This window comes from Vombatus ursinus, unplaced genomic scaffold, assembly GCF_900497805.2.
Source record: "Vombatus ursinus unplaced genomic scaffold, bare-nosed wombat genome assembly UNPS02015255.1, whole genome shotgun sequence".
Lineage (NCBI taxonomy): Eukaryota > Metazoa > Chordata > Mammalia > Diprotodontia > Vombatidae > Vombatus > Vombatus ursinus.
The window spans coordinates 24,516,785-24,529,223 of NW_020955033.1; positions in this window are offsets into that span (position 1 = coordinate 24,516,785).

A 12,439-nucleotide genomic window follows, 5' to 3' on the forward strand; every position below is an offset into this window, starting at 1 on the left:
TATCTATCTATCTATCTATCTATCTATCTATCTATCTATCTATCTATAATAAACAGAAGATAGTCTCAGAGGGAAGGAACCAGCAGTGAGAGGGAGCAGGAGAAATGGGGGAGGAGGATGGAGAAAAGCCTCCAGCAGAAGATGGGATATGAACTGAGTTCTGAAGAAACCCAGGAATGGGGGATAGCCAGCAAAAAGACATGCATTTGGGAATGGAATGTCTTGCTTGAGTAATAGCAAGGAGGCCACTGATGCTGAATTGTAGCAAAAGAAGACGGGAAAGGTGGGAAACTCAAACAAAAGGACTTTTAAAATTTTATCCTGGAGATAACAGGGATTTTCTAGAATTTGCTGAGTATTGGAGGGGTGACACGGTCAGACCTGTACTCTGAGAAAATCATTTTGGCGGATAGGCAGAGGATGGAAGGGAGGGGGAGGAGATGGGAGTCAGAAACAGGGAGATCAAATAGAGAAGGAGACCAAATGGCCAGTGTTTTTGTGTTGAGTCTTTCTGTTCTTAGGTAGACTGGTTGCTGGACAACAGACAGTCTGTTGCCAAAACTGTATCTGAGATCTTTCTAGTTCTGTAAAACCTGTTGGAGCTTAGACTCTGTAGCTATATAGCCTTTAAGGATCCAGGGTAATCTCAGCACCATAATTAGACCCCAAAGTAGGACTAAAAAACACAATTAGTAGTAAACTTTATAATTAAAACTGAACAATGTTGGAAGTCGGGGAATATTATTTTGAGATACATATATATGTATGTATATCTATCTATCTATCTATCTATATTCAATACAAAAGGTATTGGGGTGCACAGGAAATACCCATTCAATGAAAAGAAGGAAACTGATCAATTTACCTTTTGCCTTGTGATAAGATACCTTGGGCAGTACAAGATGTACTGAGTGCTGCGTTGTTTTCCTCAACCTCTCACCTTTTTTGAAGGTAGCTCAGCATCATGGATAGAATACCAGACTTGGGGGGTGTGAAACCTGAGTTCAAATCTTACCTCAGATTCTTACTAGCTGTGAGACCCTGGGAAAGTCACCTTCTCTCAAGTAGCGTTTCTTCATTTGTAAAATGGGGAAAATAATAATAGCATCTATCTCACAGGTTGTTGTAAGGTAATACCTATAAAGGTCTCTGCAAATGTTAAAGCACCATACAAATGTTTGTTATGCTACACACATAGAGATTCTCTTTACTTTTCACTCTGAATGTAGTTGTTTCTGAAAAAGCTGCAAATATCCTGTTTCCTGGCTAGGACTGTTTAGCCTCTGTTCTGGTAAAAGGTAGGGATCCCTGACTGAGATTAGGAGCTGGGGGGCTCGCTCAGGACAGGGAAGGCTTCTTCCCAGCCCGCTTTTGGCTTGACTGGCTCCTGGCCCTATGCCTGCCTCAGTTGGTGACCTGCCCACCTGGCTAGCCTCTATTCCAACCTGTGTTATTGTTGAATCTGAAAGAGCAGAGGGGACAGAAGTTGCCCTGACAACTCGGAGACATTAGTAGCTGCTAGATAAAAGGTGCGGGGGAAGGGCACACTGTTTCATTGGTGGTGATGGTAGTAATTGCAACTGGGTTAATAAACCAGATTCAACCCTTAGGGAGCCAATCATTGTGACCGGGGCAGAAATATCACGAAAAACGGTACATTCCCTTAGACTTAACCCAGTGAATAATTGGCATACATAAAAACTGCTGGCAGTTACACTCTTGCTTAGAAATTTTTAATGGCTCCTTTTTTACCTACAGGATTAAGGCTGGACTCCTCAGCTTTATATTCGAGATCTACCACAATCTGATCTTAGTGTAATTTTATAGTCTTACCCTCCACTAGTCCCTAACACAGCCTATCTCTTTTACCCACTGCCCCACCTTACCCTAAGCAACTATTCCTGTTTTTATCTCTAATAAGTATTTACTCACACTGTTCCCCCTCTAGTTGAAATTCCTTTTTCCTCCTTTGCCTATGCAGCTTCTGACCATCTTTTAAGGTTTCAACTTAACTCCCATCTTTTTCCTTTCAATTCCAACAACACTTCATCATCTGAATGACTCACTTGGCACTTAGCGTACACTGCCTTGTTAAATCTCTTGTATTATTGTTTTTCATTTTTTTTAGGTGTGCATATTTTGTTTCCTTAAGTTGAAAATTGTTGTTGTTGATCCTTCATTCTAGAAGAGGAGCAATGACATCAGGAGGGTGATGTCTTGACTTGCAAGGGATTTGGGTTTAAGTGAGGCAGGGCTGTGCAGAATCATCAGTCCACTCTCTCCTCCAGAGTCACTGGAGTCCAATGGCAAGGCATAAGTCAAGACGACTGGCTGTGGAACGTTGAGAACAAGCTCAAGATCAAGAAAATGAGCTTAAGGACAATGTAAGAGTAGATTAGCTAGAAAGTACCTTAGAGACCATTTAATTCAACCTTCTTATTTTATAGATAAGGAAACTGAGGCCTAGAGTCCAGCTCAAGGCCATAGAGCTAATTAATAGTTTTATTACTCCAAGTCCAGTGCTCTTCCCACTAATGACACAATCCCTTACCCATTCAGAACTTATGAGCTAAAGTTTTGGACAGCAGCAAAGAAACAAATAATGAAATTACTAGGAATAGGCCTAGTAAAATAGAAGAAGGGGAGTGGAAAAGAGAAAGGGAAGAAAGGGAAGGAGAGAAGGGGAGAAAAGATGAGGAAAGAAAAGAAAAGAAAAGAAAAAAAGAGGGAAAAGAAATGAGAGGAGAGGAGAAAACACTAAAGGAGACCATATGTGACAAGAAGAGACAAAAAGAGAGGAAAGAAGGAAGAAAGAGTTTTTCTTTTGTATTTTGTCAAAAGTATAATGACTAAATAAAGGGAGGTAGTTGGAGTGGTCTCATGAAGGGAAAAATGTGTTGAAGTGTCCTTTCCAGATGTGAGAGTTGGGAATACACCCTGTGACCTAAAGATCACTGCACAGTCCCATCTGTCCCCAAATGCCTTGGCTCCCAGGTGTCCTGGCTTCTGCTAGACTCAAGTCCCATGAGGAACCCACTATACCACACTGTTTCTTTGTATCACCACAATGCCTAGCAAGTACTGAGGTATCAGTGGTGCCCAATAAGTAGTTGTAAAATTGGTTGAATATACATATTGCTGCTTCCATTACCAAAGCCAATAGTAGCAGAAGGGCAAAGTAAGCAGTTACCCCATAGGATGGCGGTGCTTATAACTCGACCCACCAAAACAAACAAACAAACAAACAAACAAACAAACAAATACACTAATGAATGAATAAATAGATAAATAAATTCTTTCTCTTATATTCACCACCAGGGGGCAGTATAGCAACCCAGAACATGAGAATGGCAGACATACAGGTTAAGGAACTAACTAGCTCAGTAATATACGAAAACTTTGGGGAGATGATTTTACCCCACAACACAAAGAAAAACCATGTCAACATAACCTCAGACATGCAATATGACATTGTTGGCATTAAATACACTCACACACACAATAGCTGAGTGACAGATTGGGTCTTTTGTGTATTTTAGACAGCATATAGTTAATCATAGTTTAAACTATAAATATTAATAATTAAGCAATCATTTGTGCAAATAGGTATGTGGTATTTACCACTGTGGCCTATAAAGGTAGGGTACAAAGTTATAATTCATTTTAATGTTGATGCCTTCAGCGGGCAAGATGCCCCAGGACGTGTGGATTGAGAAAGAGAGGGAAACTAACTAGTGGAGATAGGATGTCACCAAACATTTGTGGAGCATTTATAGTGCTTATGTTTCAGAGTACTATGTTGGAAAGAGTGCTGGAGTTGGAGACTGGCGATTTTACCTGGGTGACCTTGGGCAAATCACTTCATCTATCCAAGTCTTACTTTTGTTATCTGTAAAACGTGGGTGCAAGGGTTGAACAAGGGTCTTCTAAGATCCTTTCCAACCCTAAATCTGTGATCTTATGATTCTTTGCTAGGACAAATACTCATGATAATAAGGACAGGAACTAGACTTGTGATTTCATTAAAATAGGAAACACCAAGATGAGGAAACTGCCTGCGTCCATTCAGATTGGCACCTTCTCTGCAAACTATAGCCTTATAGAGTTGACTAGAGTACCAAGAGGTTAAGTCACTTGTCCATGGTCACATAGCCAATGTGTATAGGGGCAGGACTACAACCCAGGTCTTGCTGACTTGAAGGTGAACCATCTTTTTAATGCCAAATGTATAGCAGTAGCAGAAACTTATCTCAGACCATTTATATTTGAATCCTATTGAAAAAAATGAGAAGAATGAGTTATTAATAACGATAGTGATAGTAGTGGCTGACATTAGCACTTTATGTTTTAAAAGGACTTTACATATAGGGTCTTATTTGATCCTTATACACACACAGCATCATTCCAAATCACATTTGGATGGAGCAGATAAGATTTGTAAATCACTTTCCTCACTATCCTGTGAGGTAAACAATAAAAATATCATTATTCTCATTTTATAAATGGTAAATATGAGGTCTAGAGGCATTAAGTGACTTGAACAAGACTACACAGCAAGTAAGTGAAAGGAAGCAAGGAAGGGAGGACAAGAAAGAGTTTTTGATGTTTTTTCCCAGCGGTGCAATAGCCAAAGGGATGAAGCTAAAATATTCTCATGGAAGGAGGATGTGCTCAAGGGTCATCTCTGGTGTACAGAGGTGGAATGACACTATGTAATATTAAAGGCCCTAAAAGGATCTTACCTTTTGACAAATCCTTGGCTTCCCATCAGCCTATCAATAGAGTCCCTCTTTTGGGTTGAGGGCTGTCTTTGGCTGGGCCCTAAAGGAATGGTAGATAAATTTGGCTGGGAAGAAGGAGGACAGGGCACTATTGTGGAGGAAGATCCAGACAGAATGGCCCAATGGGGGTTCATAACAGAGATGAACACAATGAGGCATGCAAGGAGGCAAAGGGGAGATGAAAATGCACAAGTGGAAGATTAGGGAAAGTGGCAAGGACAGCTTTAAATTATATATTATACTTCCAAATTTGCTCAGGCCTGGCATGGAAGGAGAGAAGGTATCAGGTACAGGTGAAAGGGAGCAGATAAAAGCTCCCCCACCCCATAATCTTAGGGAAGTACCTTTAGACATAAGGGAGAAACAGGGCTCAGATACTTCACATAATCCAGATAGTCTGGATGCCTGCATTCACTCATATCTTGGTAGGTGGAGTGATGCATCAGAAGAGCTAAGCCTTTGAAGACCCTCTCTTAATTAAGCCTGACAAGTCCTCAGATGACAGGCATAGTTGCTTCCTAAGCCCAGAGTCAAGGGTCAAATATTAACCATAAAAAGGGACCTTATTATGCAGTTTGCTGGTTCTGCTTAAAGAATTATTGACACCTGAGAACAGAAAGGACTTTGAGAGGTCAACTAGTCCAGTGGTGTCCAAATTTTTTGGTCATGTGCTTGATAATTAAAAAAAAATTTGAACTTGCGTCCTCAATAATATGTTAATTAATCTTTCATCCTTCCTTCCTTCCTTCCTTCCTTCCTTCCTTCCTTCCTTCCTTCCTCCCTACTCCCTCTCTCCCTCTCTTCTTTTTTCCTCTCTTTGTTTTCTCTCTTTCTTTCCCTCCCTCCCTAGGCATTTAGGTGGTAGAATTGATAGAGTACTGGATTTGGAGTCAGAAAAAAATGAGGGTTCAAATTCAGCCTTAGACATTTAGTAGCTCTGTAATCCTGGACAAGTCACTTAATCCTTAGCTGTCTCAGTTTCCTCATCTGCAAAATGGGGATAATAGTAACACCTACATCATAGGGTTGTTATGAAGATAAAATGAGATAATGTTTGTAAAATACTTAGCAGACCTTAAAATGCTATATATGTTATCTATTATTATTATTGATTATATAGATGTACTACTACCCTACTATGTATGTATTATGAAGCATACACTAAAAAAGAACTGAAAAAGAATGAGATAAGCATGAAATAAATAATAATCTAAAATATTTTAAATTCATTTATTAATGGTACAAAATACTTATTTTTGAGAGCAATATTCATTATTTTCCAAAAAAATCCCTATGAATGTATATATTGGGGGAATAGGACAGACTTGTAAGTAATAATTTTTTAAATTAATTATTCAGTTAATTTGATCAATGTAGCTAGCCAAGCAGGTGGATTTTTTTTAATACTTTTTAAAAATAGAGCAATACAAAATGGAATAGTCAGGGAACACAACAGCTTTTCTAGGAGTCATGTTTCTCTGGGTGTGGCTGTTCCTTATAAATGATGCAAAAACAAGCAAAACTGAACTGTCCCTGATTTCAACTCAGAAGAAAGTTTTCAATATAAATTTATTCCTTTTTCATGGTTCTGCTTATGGTATCACATATTAATTGCTCATTCAAGTTTGGATAGTTTACTTGTGATTTTTTATGAATGTGAAGGGAAAAAAAAGTTCAATCTGCCTAGACCACAAGGTTTTAGAAGGGAAATAGAACATAATAAGGCTGGAAAAAAAAGCTGGGAACAAGTAATGGATGCTTTTAAATGCCAAACAGAAGTTTATAGTTGATCCTAGAGCCAGGAGGGAACTCCTGGAGTTTAGGAAGTAGAAGTATGGCTGGTTAGACCTGGAAATTGGGAAAATAAGTTTGGCAGCTAAATGGAGGATAGATTAGGAAAGGGAGAGATTTGGGGCAGGAAGACCAATTAGGAAGTCATTGAAATAATCTAAGGGAGAGAGGATGACACCTTGAACTGGAGTGGTGGTGGTATAAGCGGAGAGAAAGGAACATATTTTATTTTTTAATCCCCCCCCCACTTAATAGTATTTTATTTTTTCCAATTACATGTAAAGATAGTTTTAAACATTCACTTTTATAAAATTTTGAGTTCAGAAATTTTTTTCTTCCTCCCCTTTCCCCTCTCTAAGACGGCATGCAATCCGATATAGGCTATATATGTATAATCATATTAAACATATTTCCACATTAGTCATATTGTGAAAGAAGAATCAGAACAAAAGAAAAAAAACATGAAAAAGGGAAAAAGAGAGAGAGAGAGAAAATAGTATGCTTTGGTCTGCATTCAGACTCCATAGTTTTTTCTCTGGATGTGGATAACATTTTCTATCATGAGTCTTTTGGAATTGTCTTGGATCATTGTATTGCTGAGAAGAGCTAAGTCTATCATAGCTGATCATTGCACAATGTTGCTGTTGCTGTGTACAATATTCTCCTTGTTCTGCTCACTTCACTCCGCATCAGACCATACAAGTCTTTTCAGGTTTTTCTGAAGTCAGCCTGCTCGTCATTTCTTATAGCACAATAGTATTCCATTACATTCATATATCACAACTTGTTCAGCCATTCCCCAGCTGATGGGCATCCCCTCAATTTCCAATTCTTTGCCACCACCAAAAGGGCTGCTACAAATATTTTTGCACATGTAGGTGCTTTTCTTTTTTTTATGATCTCTTTAGTATACAGACCTAGTAGTGGTATGTATTGCTGGGTCAAAGGGTATGCACAGTTTTAGAGCCCTTTGGGAAAAGAACATATTTTTAAAATGTAGAGATAGAAAGTATGGATCTACAGATTGAGTGAAATTGAGTTAAGGCTGATTCTTAAGTTGTAAAGTTGGATGTCAGTAAGCCTGGTAACATCTTCCAGAAATAGGAAAGTTTGGAAGAGAGATAGATTTTGGGGGGAAAGATAATAGAAGATCTGCCATGAAAATAACAATGAATCCATTCCTGTTATCTTATGGTTCTCATTCTATCCTACTTGAAATGGAAAGGTGAGGTATGGAAAACAGTGGTGCAGAAGGACTCTCATTCACTGGTCACTGCCCCAGAATTAAGAGCCTGCCATCTGAGGCATGACTGATATGGTCATGGTTAGGTCATAACTACTCCAAGAGGCTAAAGTCAGGAGATTGGGGGATATGAATAGCAGTAGGAAAGGGTCAAGAAAGGGCAATATTGGTGGATAATGGATTCTATTGGAGACAGGCCACATAATTGGCTCTTCTGAAGAGGGTCCAATGCAACCAATCTTCCTACCTTCTAATTGGTTGATGCTATAGAGTCATGCTATAGTTCCCCCCTTTAGAGACTTCTGATCTAGACTATCCCTCAAGGGGCACCCATCAAAGTCATTGTAGACTGATCAATATTCATTTAAAAAACAAACAAACACACAAACCAGCAACATCCCAAACCCTTCTAGACAAGATCTCTTTCAGCAATCAGTTCAGGGGAAAAAATAACAGCTTAAACAAACTATTTTGTTAGCTAAGTCTTCCATATGTTTAGAAAATGCTTAAATCTTTGTGTCATTGTTTCTCGAGGGCTCACATTAAAACCAATAGAATATGTAGGACCAAAGCAGCAACTATTTGAACATAACAAAAACCCTGGCTATTCAGAAGCCCTTACTTGATGGTAAACTGACAGGTAGAATTCACAGGAAGGCTGAGGGCTAACCACTGTTAAAGTGAAGGGTGAGTTTAAATGTTGATTAATTAATTTTCCCTTGCAGGAATCAGATTCTTCACTCCATTTCATTTGCTACCTTTGCAGTGGGGAACTATAAGCATGGCTGAGAAGGGGACATGGTTATGCATTAACTTTTGCTTATTCTGAAAATTTAAATGTTGCAGTCAACTTTTCAACATCTCAAAGGTGAAGGAGTCTAAGCTCAAAATTAAGCTTCATTGAAAAGGAGAATCAGGGGCAGTTAGGTGGTGCAGTGAATAGAGCACCAGCCCTGGAGTCAGGAGGACTTGAGTTCAAATCTGGCCTCAGACACTTGATACCTACTAGCTGTGTGACCCTGGGCAAGTCACTTAACCCCAATTGCCTAGCCAAAAACAATACATAAATAAATAAATAATAGATAGATAGATAGATAGATAGATAAATAAGTAAATAAAAATAAAAGGAGACTCCCCTATTCATGCTCCATTGTCATTATGGGTCTTAACAGAATAGTCGGATGGCACAGTGGAGAGAGCACTGGGCCTGGACTCAGAAAGACCTGGGTTCAAAAACAGCCCTGGATACTTCCAAGCTGTGTAACCCTGGGTAAGTCACTTAACCTCTGTTGGCCTCAGTTTCCTCAAATGTAAAATGTGGATAATAATAGCTCCAACCTCCCAGAGTTGTTATGAAGATCAAATGAGATAGTTGTAAAACACTTAGCACCATACCTGACGCACAGTAGGTGCTTAATAAATACTTGTTCCCTTCCTTTCCTCCATAGCTTTTCATTCTGCTTCCAGATTTCTCCTATCAGTTCCCTCTTCTCTGTTCTTATTCATACTACCCTAGTGCAGGACATCATTATAATCTGCATGACTTGTTGTAATATCCTCAACATGGAGCTTTCAGCCTCCATTCTCTACTCTCTAATCATTTTTCTGATTGCTACCTCACTGTTTTTCTGTATCTGGTCATGTCACTTCTCCAATGGCTTTATTGTCTACTCAGTAAAGTCTAAACTTATTTGCCTGGCATTCAAAGCTCTCTGTAATTTCAATTTGGTACCAATCTATCTTTCTAGACTCATCTCATATGATTTCACTTCACAAATTGTACACTGCAGCCAAACTGAACTATACTCTATTTCCCTCAAACATCCTCCACTTCCCAGACTCCCCATCTTCACTCACACTTAGCAAGGCGCCTGGCATATAAAGTAAGTGCTTAATACATGCTTGTTGACACTGATGTTTTATGTGTCTGAGGCCGGATTTGAATTCAGGTCCTCCTCTACTCTAGCTGCCTCCCCATCCATTTTTTAATTATTTATTCATTCATTCATCATCCATTTTTTATTTATTTATTCATTCATTCATTTATTTATTTATATAATCATTCATTCATTCATTTTTTCATTGGTTTATTTATTTATTTTTAAGCAATTGGGGTTAAGTGACTTGCCCAGGGTCACACAGCTAGTAAGTGTTATGTGTCTGAGGCTGGATTTGAACTCAGGTCCTTCTGACTTGAGAGCCAGTGCTCTATCCACTGGGCCACCTAGCTGCCCCTTTATCCATTTTTTAAAAAGCACAACTCAGATGCTTCCTTTTGCTTGACATCTTGCCCTATCTGGCTTGTAGATAGAGACCTTCTCATTCAGACCTCACATAGTGCTTGGTGTCCTTCCTCTTTAATATACTTATGAAGACCACATCTCATTCAATCATGGGCATCCTTGAAAGCTACCCAAGGCATATTTTGTATCAGCATCCACTGAAAATCACTGCTCATGAGTCTTCCTCATGGCAGCTAGTGGCCAGTGGGTGGAGCTCAGGCCTTGCAGTCAGTTAGACCTTAGTTCAAATCTAGCCTCAGGTACTTCATACCTGTATAATCCCAGGTAAATCACTTAACCTTTCTTAGCCTCAGTTTCCTTAGTTGTGAAATGGGGATAATAACATTACCTACCTCAGAGGGATGTTGTGAGGACAAAATGAGGTAAAATTTGTGAAAAAAAAATTGCTTAGCCCAGTTATTGGCACATAATAGGTGCTATATAAATGCTTAAATAAATGCCTTTCCTTCCATTGTAGGTGTCTTTTATTTGGGCAAGTACAAAGCTGTTGGAAGAGCTGTATCTTCTATCCATTTAGAAAGAATGTAGAAGTTTATATTAATATGTTGATTTAGTCAGTAATCCGATGGATAGACAATTATGGCCTGGTAAGCTTCTTCGCTGGCACAACCAGGAAAGGGGAGTTGTACGGTTGCCAAGGTGACAGGGAAAACACAATGGTAGAGTATTAATCTGGGAGAAAGGGAACGCATATTTTCACCAAGGAACATCAGGGAGGCAAAATACACACACACACACACACACACACACACACACACACAAAAATGATTACCAGGCAGTATAGACATGTACAAAGAAAATTGAAAGTGGTCTTTGCTGAGAGGACAAGAAGAGTAGGGTGACAGGTTAAGCTTTCAAAGTGTTTCAAAGTGTTTAAAAATAATAATGGCAGCTAGTACTTATATAGAACTTTAAGATTTGCAAAGCACATTATAAATGTTGATTCATTTTATCCTGCCAATAAGTCCTCTGGGAGATAGGTGTTATTGCCATCCCTACTTTACAGATGAAGAAACTGAGGCAGACAGAGATCAAGTGACAGAGCTAGTAAGTGAGATTGGATTTGAACTCAAGTCTCCCTGACTTGCCATCCAGCACTGCACCACTCACTTGCCCAATGGCCATGTTGTTTTTCTACAAAGATCAGGGAAGGAAACAATTCCAGAAGATTGAGCTATTATGTTGCCTTTGGCAAAGGAGATTTTTTTTCTTGTGCTAGGCAATGGGGTTAAGTGACTTGTCCAGGGTCACACAGCTAGTAAGTGTTATGTGTCTGAGGCTGGATTTGAACTCAAGTCCTCCTGAATCCAGGGCTGGTGCTCTATCCATTGTGCCACCTGCCCCAAAGGAGATCTTCATAATATAATTTAAATATGTGTCATATAAAATAAATAAGGATATTTATCATTTCTTGAATTGTTCCTTTTCCCTGACTTTATGTAAAGCTATTGATGAACTGAACACTTGAGAGAAAGACCCTTGTAAATCCAGCCCAGTTTAGTGAATGATGAGCATGTTAGAAACTCCACTATCACCCTCTTACATTGCCTTAGCATGGCATAGAGCTGAGCCTAAGGTCTCAAAGAGGGTGCCAGTGGATTGAAAGCTCTGGCAGATCCTTCTTCCAAATTAGGAAGACAGGGGCAGCTAGGTGGTGCAGTGGATAGAGCACTGGCCCTGGATTCAGGAGGACCTGAGTTCAAATCTGGCCTCAGACACATAACACTTACTAGCTGTGTGACCCTGGGCAAGTCACTTAACCCCATTGCCCAAACAAAAAAACAAACAAACAAACAAACAAAAAAACAAATTGGGAAGACAGCTAGGCAGTGCAGTGGATAGAATACAAGTCCTAGAGTCAGGAATACCTGAGTTCAAATCTAGCTTCAGATGTTTCCCAGCTGTATGACTCTGGGCAACTCATTTAATCTTGCGTGCCTCAGTTTCACAACTGTAAAATGGAAATGATGACAACTCTTTCCTCACAGGATTGGTGTGAGGATGAAATGATACAATATTTATAAAGTGTTTAGCATATTGCCTGGTACATAGTAGGTGTTTAATCAATGTTTCTTTCCTTCCTTCAAGTTAGAAAATAATAAGTTGCAATTCAATTTAATTCAGTAAGCACTTTGTAGATAATGCTAAATGACAGACACAGTGCTGGGCTCTAGAGATAGAACCAAAAAAATAAGACAGCTCTACCAGCAAGGTGCTTACATTCTAATGTAATGTAAGGTTTGGGTCTTTCACCACACTGTCTGGTGTCCAAGAACCAGGTTTATCTGGAGAAACTCCTCACCAGAATTTGGTCACCAGGT